This window comes from Lemur catta, chromosome 7 (assembly GCF_020740605.2).
Source record: "Lemur catta isolate mLemCat1 chromosome 7, mLemCat1.pri, whole genome shotgun sequence".
NCBI lineage: Eukaryota > Metazoa > Chordata > Mammalia > Primates > Lemuridae > Lemur > Lemur catta.
Genome location: NC_059134.1, coordinates 15,481,400 through 15,493,488, shown reverse-complemented (window position 1 = coordinate 15,493,488; position 12,089 = coordinate 15,481,400). Strand labels below are relative to the sequence as shown.

Sequence of the window (12,089 nt, the reverse complement as noted above, 5' to 3'; positions counted from 1 at the left end):
CCTGCTGCAGCTGCGTGGGTCTGGGGTGGGGTGAGTGACCCAGCAGGAGTTCCCAGTCTGGTGAAATGCCTCTGGGGGAGTTTGAACCACTGCCCACAGTAGTGTCAGGGGTCGTGTGGGTGGAGAAGCCCTCCCACAGTTGAGATTGCAGCAGTCTGCAGCAGGGGTGCGGACCGCTGAGGTTCTCTCACTTACCTTTCATCACAGTACGGAGTCCCTCTGGGCTCCTGCCAATGCCTGCTAAGCTGGCCTCTCACATCCCTCTCCTGCTGTACCTCAGGTGTTTCCTGTGACTTCTCCACTAGACTCCAATGTTCTCTTCTTGATAATTCTGTTCAAGGTAGAATTTTCTCCTCATAATTTTGGTTCTTCTTGCTAGAGAGGGCAGGTATCCCATGTCTCTGGTCAGCCATCTTGAACCAGAATCCTTGTCATTTCATTTAATGCTCACAGTGACACGATGGGAGATGCACTCTCATTTCCACCACTGTCCCTAGTGCTGGGGAACAACCAACAGGTAAAGCAGAAAGGTGAAAAACTAGCAAGGGAGAGAAGAGGCCAGAGAAGAATGAGAAACAGGAAGTTTTTGTGTTGTTTTTTTTTAACCGATAGTAATAGGGTTTTTCAAAAAGAGAAATGGTTGATAGTGATAGTGATATTGTCTTATGCTGCAAGAGATCAAGCTGGTTAAGCTGAGTATACCTGGAAGGGCAAAAGTTGAGACCACTCTTTCAAGAAGCTTGGCTGGGAACGGGGATGAGAAAGGGCAGTGGCCACCAGAGGAAGCGGGATGAGATCTATTTTATCACTACTGTAGGAGGCAGATCTGTTAAGAATGAGACAAGGGAGAGATGTTAATTTTTGCTTGGAGAACAAAGCCAGGGCAAAGTTTGTTTCTAGGAAAGGAAGTGATTAATAATGTGAAGATACATAAGACTGAAAAATATCTATGAATTTATCAACCAATAGTATTAATACATTGGTGACCTTATCTAGAATGGCTTGAGTGAAATGAGCAGACTAGGAGTTGAGAAATGAGGATGCAGTACATACAGTGACTGTGCACAAATCTTGGGAAATGTGGTTGTGACAGGGAGGAGAGAAAGCAGTAGCTGGGGGGACCAGGGGTTTGAAGAGAACCAATAGGGGCCAAACTGTAGACCTACTGACTGGAAGGCATCAGGAGTGACACAAAAGCTGCAGCCACTGGGACCAAAGAAATGCAAATGGGATCTCTAGGGCAAAGATAGAGAAGTTAGCCTAGATCAGAGCAAAAACATCACTTCCATTGTCATAATAAGCAGGAAAGAATGGGTGCTAAGGCAGAAAGCTCTTCTGATGTGTTCTATTTTCTCTCTCATGTAGGAGGCACTGAACACAGTTTGAGTAAATAAATATTCATTCAATTTATTTGTCAGTGAGTTCTGCTAAGAATTGGCAGAGGGAGGAAAGTAAGGGGTGGAGATTGGAGGATAGTTGAATGTTCTACACAGACACTGAAGAATGAGAATGAGCAAGGGTAGTCTGTGTTGGGCTCAGCCGAGGCATTAGCCTTGGATGTGTAATGGATGCCTGTACAGCATCTGACTTCTCTTCAAGGACTCCATAAAGAGAACTGCTGGATTCATTCAGGGAGCAGGTTGGCAGCTGGAGATGATGAGGAGCAATGGGGCAAAAGGGTTGAGAATACTCGAAAGAGAGTAGTTGATGTGGAAGACCATGGACTGGGTTCTTCTTCATTCACTTCTTGAAAATCATTAACATGCCTTTCTCCTGGTTTCCTTCTCAAAGATCTTTGTGGTCTTATTTTTTTTTTCTCCACCGCTGAAATGCACAGGGATTCACCCTCAGTCTTCCTTGTGCTCTTGAAACTTTTTGTGATTTTGCCCACATTCCTTGAATGTAATACTAATCAGGTCCCTATTAATTAGTTACCTGTCTATATCCCAAACCTCTCTATTGAACACCCAATGAGCACCTCAGACTCAGTAAGTCTAAGACTGAATTAACATTGACTTCTCATCTCCTTCCCCCACCCTCACAAGTTCTTGCTCATCTTCTCATCTTCCTAAGTAACTTCTACCATAATCTTCCTCAGTATCTCAAGCTTTAAACCTGAAAAAATTGCACATCCCCAGGAGCTGGGAGAGGGAGGAATAGGTTATTGTTTAGTAGTTGCAGGGATTCTGTTTGGGGTGATGGAAGGGTTTTGAAAGCGGATGGTGGTAATGGCTGCACAACATTGTAAATGTAATTGGTACTGGTGAATTGTGCATTTAAACACGGTCAGCCCCTTTTCTGGCTGGAACCATGGACGGTGTTGAAGAGAAGAAAAAGAAGGTTCCTGCCATGCCAGAAACCCTTAAAAAGTGAAGGAATTTCACAGAGCAGAAGATCAAACACCTGAGAAAGAAGTTTGCCCCAAAGATGCTGCGAAAGGCAAGGAGGAAGCTTATCTATGAAAAAGCTAAGCGTTACCACAAGGAATACAGGCAGATGCACAGAACTGACGTTCGAATGACTAGGATGGCAAGAAAAGCTGGCAACTTCTGTGTACCTGCAGAACCAAAATTGGTGTTTGTCATCAGGATCAGAGGTATCAATGGTATCAGTGGTGTCACCCAAGTTCTGAAGCTTCTTTGCCTTTGCCAGATCTTCAATGGAACCTTTGTGAAGCTCAACAAGGCTTCAATTAACATGCTGAGCATTGTCGAAGCTATGCTGCGTGGGGGTACCCAAACCTGAAGTCAGTAAATGAACTGATCTACAAGCATGGTTATGGCAAAATCAATAAGAAGCAAATTGCATTGACAGATAATGCTTTGATTGTTCAATCTCTTGGTAAATATGGCATCATCTACACAGAGGATCTGATTCATGAGATCTATACTGTTGGAAAACACTTCAAAGAAGCAAACAAGTTCCTGTGGCCCTTCTCTGCTTTATTTAATAAAATAGAATATGCATCTTTGAACCTATGGGAATGGAAAAAAGAACAAAAGTTAGGAGGCATTCGAGGCATTTGAATAAATGAATTGTTCATTTGTGACAATTGTTGAAGGTGTGTCCTGGGTACAAGAAAGGGAGCCTGTTCACTACGTGTCCATTCTTTCTTCTATAAGAAATCCCTGTAATAAACAGAGAAAATGAAACAAAAAATGTTTGATGAATAAATTAATTAGTGAGGAAATTAGTAAATAAATAAAAGAAAAAATTAAAATGTAGCATATACATATGTATTGTTTTCTTGCCTCCTTTCTTTGTTCCAAATGACACAGTAAAATAAAAGTCATCTCTTTAAACAGAATATGAACTGTCCATCTAACTATTCAGGAACAACTTGTGGCTTCTATGTGTACTTATTTAAATAGGGCTGAGAAAATTTAGTTAATTTTATTATAATAAATTGAACTGTGTAATAATTTTTAAAAGTTATTTTGAATAAAGAATACAAAAAATTGAATTTTCTGAGGAAAAGGAAATATTAGTGAATTGGCAGAGGGGGCAGGATCAAAAACAGGATGAGTGACAGCAGGTTGAAAACCAGTAGTCAGAGCCAAGGACACAAAGATATCTGAGAATGTACCAGGAAGTTGCAGTCTTTAGATGTTTAAAATGTACCCAACCATGCCAACACAGGATGATTACTTTTTCTCATTTGAAAACGTCCTATTCCTGAAGGAGAAAGAAACAGCAGTACATACCAGCCATTGAGTATCTTCCCAGCTTTAAAGAAATAGATTTTATATTAATAGATATGAATTTGAAATAATTTCCTTTGACACCTGTCACAGCATCACACACTTCATATTTAAGCTGAAACTGAGTGGTAATAGAATATACATTACAATAATCCTTAAATTTATATATTAATTGTAATTTATGTTAGTTAATGCTTCTTTTCATATATGAATGAAGACGAAATAATTAATTCATAATCACTAATGAAATTTGACTGAGGTGCAACATTCTAAGTGGTATTAAAGCCAGGGTGGTAAAAGGCTAGACCTACTTAAAATGCTAAGGTATGACTACAAAGATAATTTCCAGTCAAGAATTCAGACTACCACTGCCCTAATCCTGTTGTCAATCAGAACATCACAAATGATGAGGAATCCTGATGTTAAATTCTTTCTGTTATGCAATATGAAACTTTGATGCGATATGAAACACAAATGTGTGTTTAATCTCCCTTGGCCCCTCTCTTATAGGGATGTATATGATTGCATTTGGGGCCCATGTTGAATAACCCAGATAAACTCCTCCCCTCTAGATCCTTAACTTATTCACATCTTTTAGGACAAAAAGCAATATTTACTCTTTTGCCACAGAAGGTCACATTTACAGGTTCCAAGGATTAGGAAGTGAATACTGTAGCCTCCCTTATCCAAGACCCCTCAATAGATGCCTGAAATCTTGGATGGTACCAAACCCTATATACTCTATGTTTGTTTTCTTGATCTGATAATCAAGGAGGCTACTAAGTGACTAAAGGTCGGGTAGTGTATTCAGCATGGAGACCCTGGACAAAGGGGTGATTCAAGTTCCAGGCAGGACAGCTCAAGATTTCATCCCACTACTCAGAACTGCACAAAATTTAAAATTTATGAATTATTTGTTTCAGAAATTTTTCATTTAATATTTTGGGGTGGTAGTTGACCATGGAAAACAAAACCTTGAATAAGAGGAAACTACTGTTTGGGGTCACAATACAGCTCACTATAAGGGAGACTCTGGAAGCTCAGTAGGGACATCATTGGAACAACTGTATGGCCTCACATTACTTTAGGTGACAAAATACTACTTTAGTTATACAAATTTCATTGTGTTTATCAGAAAAAAATGGAAATTTCTACCATTTCATACTCGCTTTCTATGTCAGGTAAGGTGCTTTAGTTTTGTTCTATGATCCTACTAAAAACAATGACGCATTTGTCAAACAATGTCCTACAAATAAAACTAAAGTGAGCTTCATATAGTATTAACCTTAATAATGAAATCACAAGGTGTCTACTGGTGTCAGTTCTAGGGTGTTACAGAAGCCCACCCATTCCGGACCCTTGAACCAAAATTACCTTATGTTTTATATTTATATTTATATTTATATTTATATTTATATTTATATTTATATTTATATAAAGCCTAGAAACAGGAACAGACTTTTTAAAATTCACCTTTTGGGATTTATATACTAAGTAATTAAGAAATTGCTCACAATACAATCATGCGTCATGTAACAACTTATCAGTCAACATCACATCACACACATGATGTTGTTCCCACCAGATTATAATACTGTATCTGTACTGCACCTTTTCTATGTTTATATATATTCAGATACACACATACTTCCCACTGTGTCCAGCTGCCTCCAGCGTTCAGCACAGTAACACGCCGTCCTGGTTTGGGGCCTAGGAGTGGTAGGCCATGCCACAGAGCCTCGGTGTGCAGCAGGCCACACACATCAGTAAGTACAGGCTGTGATGTTCACACAATGATGAAATCACCTAGCGATGCATTTCTCAGAAGGTGTCCCTGTCCCTAAGCAACTCCTGACTGTAGTTGTGAAAGTAGCTTTAGGTGGAGTTTGGGGCAAAGGTGCTGGTTCTGGGATGGCAGGCTCGAGGGTCCAGAGTCTCTCATTGTCACTCACAAGGCCGGCGCTAGAGGGGGCTCTTGTGGCACAGAGGAGGGAAACAACCTTTGGCAGCAAGAGAATTCCGTGAGCTAAACCTGAGCTGACTCTTCAATAATGTTAATAACAAAATGATGGCTGACATTTACCAAGTGCTTACCAGGCACGGTGCCGACTGCTTAAACCTCTTTTATTTTTTATTTTTTTTTTATCTATTTCGTCAGCACAATAGGCTCCTGTGGTGGCTTTTACTAATATTTCTATTTTGCAGTAGAGAAAAGTGAGTCTTAGTAATAATAAGTCACTTGCCCGAGGTCACAATGGCAGTATCCGGTGGCACTGGGATGCAGATCTAGGAGCAAAGGTGGCAATCAGGCATGTCCTGGTTTATTCTGCATGCAGACACTTCAGCCAGACAGAGCTGCACACGCACAGCCTGGAGGCACGACACAGTCAAACCAGGGAGCGTTCACGGAGCAGCCACTGCACCTGGAACTCTTCAATTTGTTTCCCATGCATTAACTCAGGCTCATGTGGCAGGGCCACAATTAAGGTAAGCACTGGAAGCCTCCTTATTTCTGTGCCTCCCTGGGGGTGAGGGTGGAGGGATACTAATGTCGGCCTCGGCCCTACAACCCCATGGAGTTCCTTGGGTGAGGCCCTGGTCAATGAGGGGCACCTGATCTGGGACCATCCTGATCATGCTGACCCTCGCTGGTAGAGGCAGAGACAGATGGCTTCAGGAGCGCTCTGGTTCGGTCACTTGGGCTCATTCTTACTCTGGCCCTGCACCTTCCCTCAGCCCCTGGCTGGCAGCTTGGGGTCGGGCAGAGGCAGAGGCTCAGCCTGTAGGGTCTCTAACACGGGATAACAAGCCACTCTCTCAGGACTGTTGCAGGGACTAAGAGGAGCAATAGCAGAAATGCCTGGCATGTGGTGGACACATGGTGTACATCACGTATACATTCATTACCATGTAAAGGGACTCTTTGCCTATGGAGGGTTAAAGAAATAAGGTTTCATTTTTCTCAGCAGCTGCTGGTGTTGGTTCAAATGTTGGGGCTAGTGGCTCTGGGATTTGGTTGGCCTTTCCCCATCCCTGTGGCCTCATGTTTGTAAGATGGAGGCTGGAGCTCCAGACATCATATCTACATTCATGGAATAAATAAGAAGGGGTAGTGGCATCTGTTTCAACTTTTTCTTTTATTAGGAAGAAAACATCACAATCTATACTTTTATTTCACTGGCTAGAACTGTAAAAAAAAAAAAAACTTTGGGTTTTTATTCTCCATAGTGAACTGTAAAGGTTGAAATGCACATGGGTGAGGCAATGAGAGTGTTTCCCAGAGTGGCAGGAGAGGGAAACCAGATCCTAGGATTTCACACACTGTGCTTTCTTTCCTCACAAAATCTCCTACTGTGACGTTACTGGCTTGTCCTCTGCAGTGGTGTCTGCTGTTAGTACTTCATAAAAATTTTATTCCACTGAAGAAGACTGTGTCCTTCATATCAGTTGATACGACTGTAGATCTAGTTATGTTATTGAGAAACAGCATGGTCCACTAGAAACCAACTATGGAGGGAATCAGGAGTCTTAGTTTGAAGTCAGATTTGGATGCATATTTCTAATTGTTTTCTTCTATACTTTAGCTTTTTCTGTAAACTTGGAACAACTATACCTACTCCTTTTACCACACAGAATTCTGTGACATGGACTTTGAAGTAATTTAGGAGGTTCCATATGTGCTATATTGATTGAAATGATACTAAAATATCACTAACATCACATACAAATATTTGTATAGCATATTAGGGATTAAAAGTAATTTTAACAAACATTATCTCACTTGATCCTTTTAATAGCCACAGAGTAGGAAATTATCTTGGAGTTACATTGCACATCATGTAAATTCTTTCCAAAATTAATTCAATTCCTATGTACATATGCAAATAATTTCATAGAGATTTTTGTACATATTCTCTTTTCCAGCAGCTTGTATCTCACACATAACATCCACACAGAGTCTCCAATTATAGTTCCTTTCTCTCTCTTACATTTTCTAGCCACAATTCCCACAGTGATGCTGGTCTTCCTAGCCCTGGCCCCCACCTCACCTGCCTCCAGTATGGCGTACATGGGGAGGAAGAGTCTGCTGGCTTGCGGGTGAGACTCAGTGAGACAGGACACCCGCCCTTCCTCCTGGGCAGGCCCTGAGTCGGGAGCTCATCCCTTGGGCAGCTCTCATGGCCAGGTTCTGGGCAATGACTGCCTTCCAGGCAGGGGAGGGCAGGAGAGAGCCCCACTTCAGGAGCTGGCCAGCCAGACTGGCTTTGACCACAAGCCCAGCCCAGCCTCACACACCAGAAGCAGGCTCAGCAAGACCCCAGGGCCTCCCCAGGAGGCTTCTTTGTTTGAGGGAAGAGACTAGCCACAAATGAGCAGGGGCGTGCTTTGGGCAGCCTCTGCCCTGGGAGGAAGCTGAGAAGGAGGCTTGAGATCATAGAGGAAGGGCGGCCATAAACAGTGCTGGGACACCGTGCACCAGAGTCGCAGGCAGATCATGATGAATGTTGCATTCGTTGAGAAATTCAGAGATAGACTTTTTAGTCTATGGCCATACCACCCTGCAAGCGCCTGATCTTGGAAGCTAAGCAGGGTTGGGCCTGCTTAGTACTTGAATGGGAGACTGTCTGGAAATACCAGGTGCTGTTGGTGTTATTGAAAAAAAAAAAGACTTTTTAAAAATGTTTTTAAACTCTGTGCAGCATGTCATTCCATTTACAAGCTGGAACCAAAATGGGCACAAAGAATGAGTCTCCTATTCTTAATATGCCATTAGGCACGTGGAATGACATTGCAAGCAAGAGCCAGGAAACAGCTCCCCCAGTGACATACAATGTGTCTGTGATGAATAAAGTATTCCAGACCGGAGTATCATAAGTATTTACAGAGTGGATCTCTGGTCATTGGCAACAGGCCTGAGCGGGGTGCAAGAAAGAGCAATGGCTAACCCTGGGAGCAGATGCTTGCTGTACAGCGGGCAGGTGGGAGGGCGTCTGTCCGGTGGGGGCCGTCCAGTGCGCTCACATCAATGTGGACCACAACCCTCCTTGGTAGCACATTCCATGCAACAGCGGGCACAGAAACGATGGCTTCGCTCAGACTAGGAGTACAAATGAGCAGTGTGGATTGGGGAGGGGTATTCTTTCCACAAGAAGAAAATAACTTGCTTTGGTCTGTAGGGACCAAGAGGGAAGGAAAACCTGTAGAGTCCCTACCTCCAGCCCTAGTTTTCTGTGTATTTACAGATAAAGGAACATATTAGGTTGTTTTGGAATGTGTGATGGGTAGCAAAATTATTCTTTGTAATACAATAACTGATTGTACCTGAAGGAATGAGAGAGTGATCTAGATCACGTCCATTTCCTGTCAGCAGACAACTCCTCAGGCAGCCTAGAGGGTGAGGCAACGCTGCTGGTGTCTCTGGTAGTTTTCTGGTGTGCCATTACTTCCCTGTCATTTATGTGGGTCTTCATTTTGAGAATCAAAAATAATTTAAGTGCCAACATCTAATGTTCTTATTGCCATTTAAGGACACCCACTGTTTGAATCTCTGTGGCAGCCAGTACCCAAGATGAGCCCCAAAGATCCTTCTTCCTGACATCCATGCCCTGTGTGCCCCCTTCCTCATCAGATAGGACCCAAACCTGTGACCAATAGGATTTTGTGAAGGTGACTGTAAGGCCAGGCCATAAAAGGCACTACTATCTCCCCTTGGTCTCTCTTGGATGAGTCACTCAGGGGCGCTGCCTGCCATGCCCTGAGCACATTGGAGCAGTCTGTGGAGAGACCACGTGGGAGTGAACCAACCTGCCAGCACTGCCTTGTTGGCCATGTGGGTAGCTGCGTTGAGATGGTCCCTTCAGCCCCAGCCAGACTCAAAGTATCCCCTGCTATAGAACAGAGACCAACCCAGGCAATCCCAGGAAGCGGGAATTTTCTTTTAAGACAGAGTCTTGCTCTGTTTCCTGAGCTAACATGCAATGACATCATAGCTCACTGCAGCCTCCAACTCCTGGGCTCACGAGATCCCCATGCCTCAGCCTCCCGAGTAGCTGGGGCTACAGGTGCACACCACTCTGCCCAACTAATTTTTCTATTTTTTGTGGGGAGATGGGGTCTCGCTCTTGCTCAGGCTGGTCTCGATCTCCTGACCTCAAGCAATTCTCCTGCCTTGGCCTCCCAGAGTGCTGGGATTACAGGTGTGAGCCACTGCACCCGGCCTGGAAATTCTTATAATTACACAATTAGGAATCTTTTTTCCTGTGGAATCTGGAATGGCAAAGTATTTGCCTAACGTCTCCCAGTGGGTAGTGGCTGAGCTGGGACTAAACTGAAATGCCCTAAATCTTGGTGCAGGGCCTTCTCCACCTCACCCTGGGAAGGGGTTTCTCTATAGCAAAGAGGATATCACTTTACGCAACAGATGTTTATGAACATTAGGCACTGTGGTGGGCCCCTGGGTTTTCAGAGATAATCAAAACAGAGATAGTCTCTTCCACTGTGGAATGTATAGTCTAGTAGCAGATGCAAGCTATAAATAAGTGAATAAAAACATAATTGCTAACTGTGGGCCGTGTTGTGAGAGAAGTCAGGGAACAGTGAGAGAGAACGTGGGGAGAACTATTTTGAACCTGATAGCCTCTTTGATGAGGTGACATTCCATCTCCTTGCTGAATGGTGAAGAGGGGACATGCAGGGAGAGGGTGCAATGATGAATGTTTGCATTCCTGGGAAAGGGAAGAGTGTGTGTGAAGATCCACAGGAGAACTGTGGATCATCCAGGAAGTGAGTGGTCACTGCAGCTGGAAGCCAGTGAGCTGCGGAGAAAGTCTGTGTGATGCAGTCAGGTGGGAGGGAGAGGCCAGATTCTATGCAGTGCCTTGCATCTGGGTATATCAGTCAGGGTTCTGCAGAGACAGAGCCAATGGGACAATATGTGCATAGGTGTATGTTATAAACAAACATATAATATATGAACACATACTCATATAGGCATCAGCTGTCTATCTAACTACCTATGCATTGAGATTAATTCAAATAATTGGCTCATGTGATTGTGGGGGCTGACAAGTCCAAATTTTGTAATGCAGGCTGGCAGGCTGGAATCTCAGGCACGAGGTGATGCTGCAGTTTTGAGGCAGAATTTCTTCATCTCTGGGGAACCTCAGTTTTCTCCTAAGGTCATTCCACCGACTGGATGAGGCACATCCACATTATCAAAGGTAATCCCCTTTACTTAAAGTCAACTGATTATATCTGTTAAGCATGTCTACAAAATATCTTCACAGCCATATCCAGATTAGTGTTTGAGTAAATAACTAGGTACTACAGCCTGGCCAAGTTGACACATAAATCTAAGCATCACACAACGTTAATCAGTTTGGAATTAATTTGAAATGCAATAAGCAGGAAAAGTGATGTGATCTCATAATGATATTTGATTATGGATTAGAGTACAGCCAGGGAGAAGAGTTGGAAGGCTACTGTCAGATCTTTGCATAATTTCTAGGGTAGAGGTAACTGTTGCTTAGAGGTGTGGGGACGTTTAAGATACGTTTTGAAGGTAAAATTGACGGCACTTGAGGATAGATTTCAAATAAGAGAGAGAGAGGTGGTGTCAAGAATGTTTTGTCAATTTATGGACTCAAGTAACTGGTTGGATAATGGTGCCATTTACTGAGATACCAAATACTTAAATGAGAAGAGGCAGGTGAGAGGCGGCATCGGGACCCCTTCACTGGGGATGCCAGTGAGCCCTCCAGGTGGACCTGTCTGGGGAGTGGCCTGGGGTTCCGGGCCAGACTCCGGGCATTGTTGGCACATGGATGGTCTAGATGCCCTGCGGGTGAGGGGATGAGACCACCCAGAGAGAGAAGTGCTGTGGGATGTGGCTCCTGTGCTGTCATCCAGAAGGTTCCACAAAGGTCAAGCTGTGCCTTCAAACAGGACTGAGGTTTACTGTGCTGTGATTGGTCAACTCTCTGGAGGGTTCCTCTGGGTGCAGATATGCTGCCCTGGCCTGACCTTCCAGGCTACAGCCCGGCAATGAGACAGAATTCACAGAAGGGGAACATTGGCTATAAATGCCAGTGGCTGCATCTGGCCCCAACACTATTTTATTTTTAAAACAATCACATCCCAAGGCAGCCTGCAAATTTTATGTATTAATTGCATTTGCATACCATGGCCCCCTCAGATCAGAGCAATCTATATTTATGATTTGGAAATTGCGCACTGAATAACCGCACACGTAAGCCACTTCTGCTTCCTTGTTTTTTATGAAGTCACTTTATTATTGCCTCTAATTAGCAATGAAAGAAAACATAATTATTTCTTGAATAAAATAAAATTATTTGTGAATACAGTTTAGGCTTGTTAAGGCTCACTATT

The 12,089-nt window shown here is 43.4% G+C and overlaps 1 pseudogene; it reads left to right on the top strand.

The window, feature by feature from the left end:
- The first annotated feature begins 2,310 nt into the window (after positions 1-2,310).
- Positions 2,311-3,026, top strand: LOC123641953 (annotated as a pseudogene).
- The last annotated feature ends 9,063 nt before the right edge of the window (positions 3,027-12,089 follow it).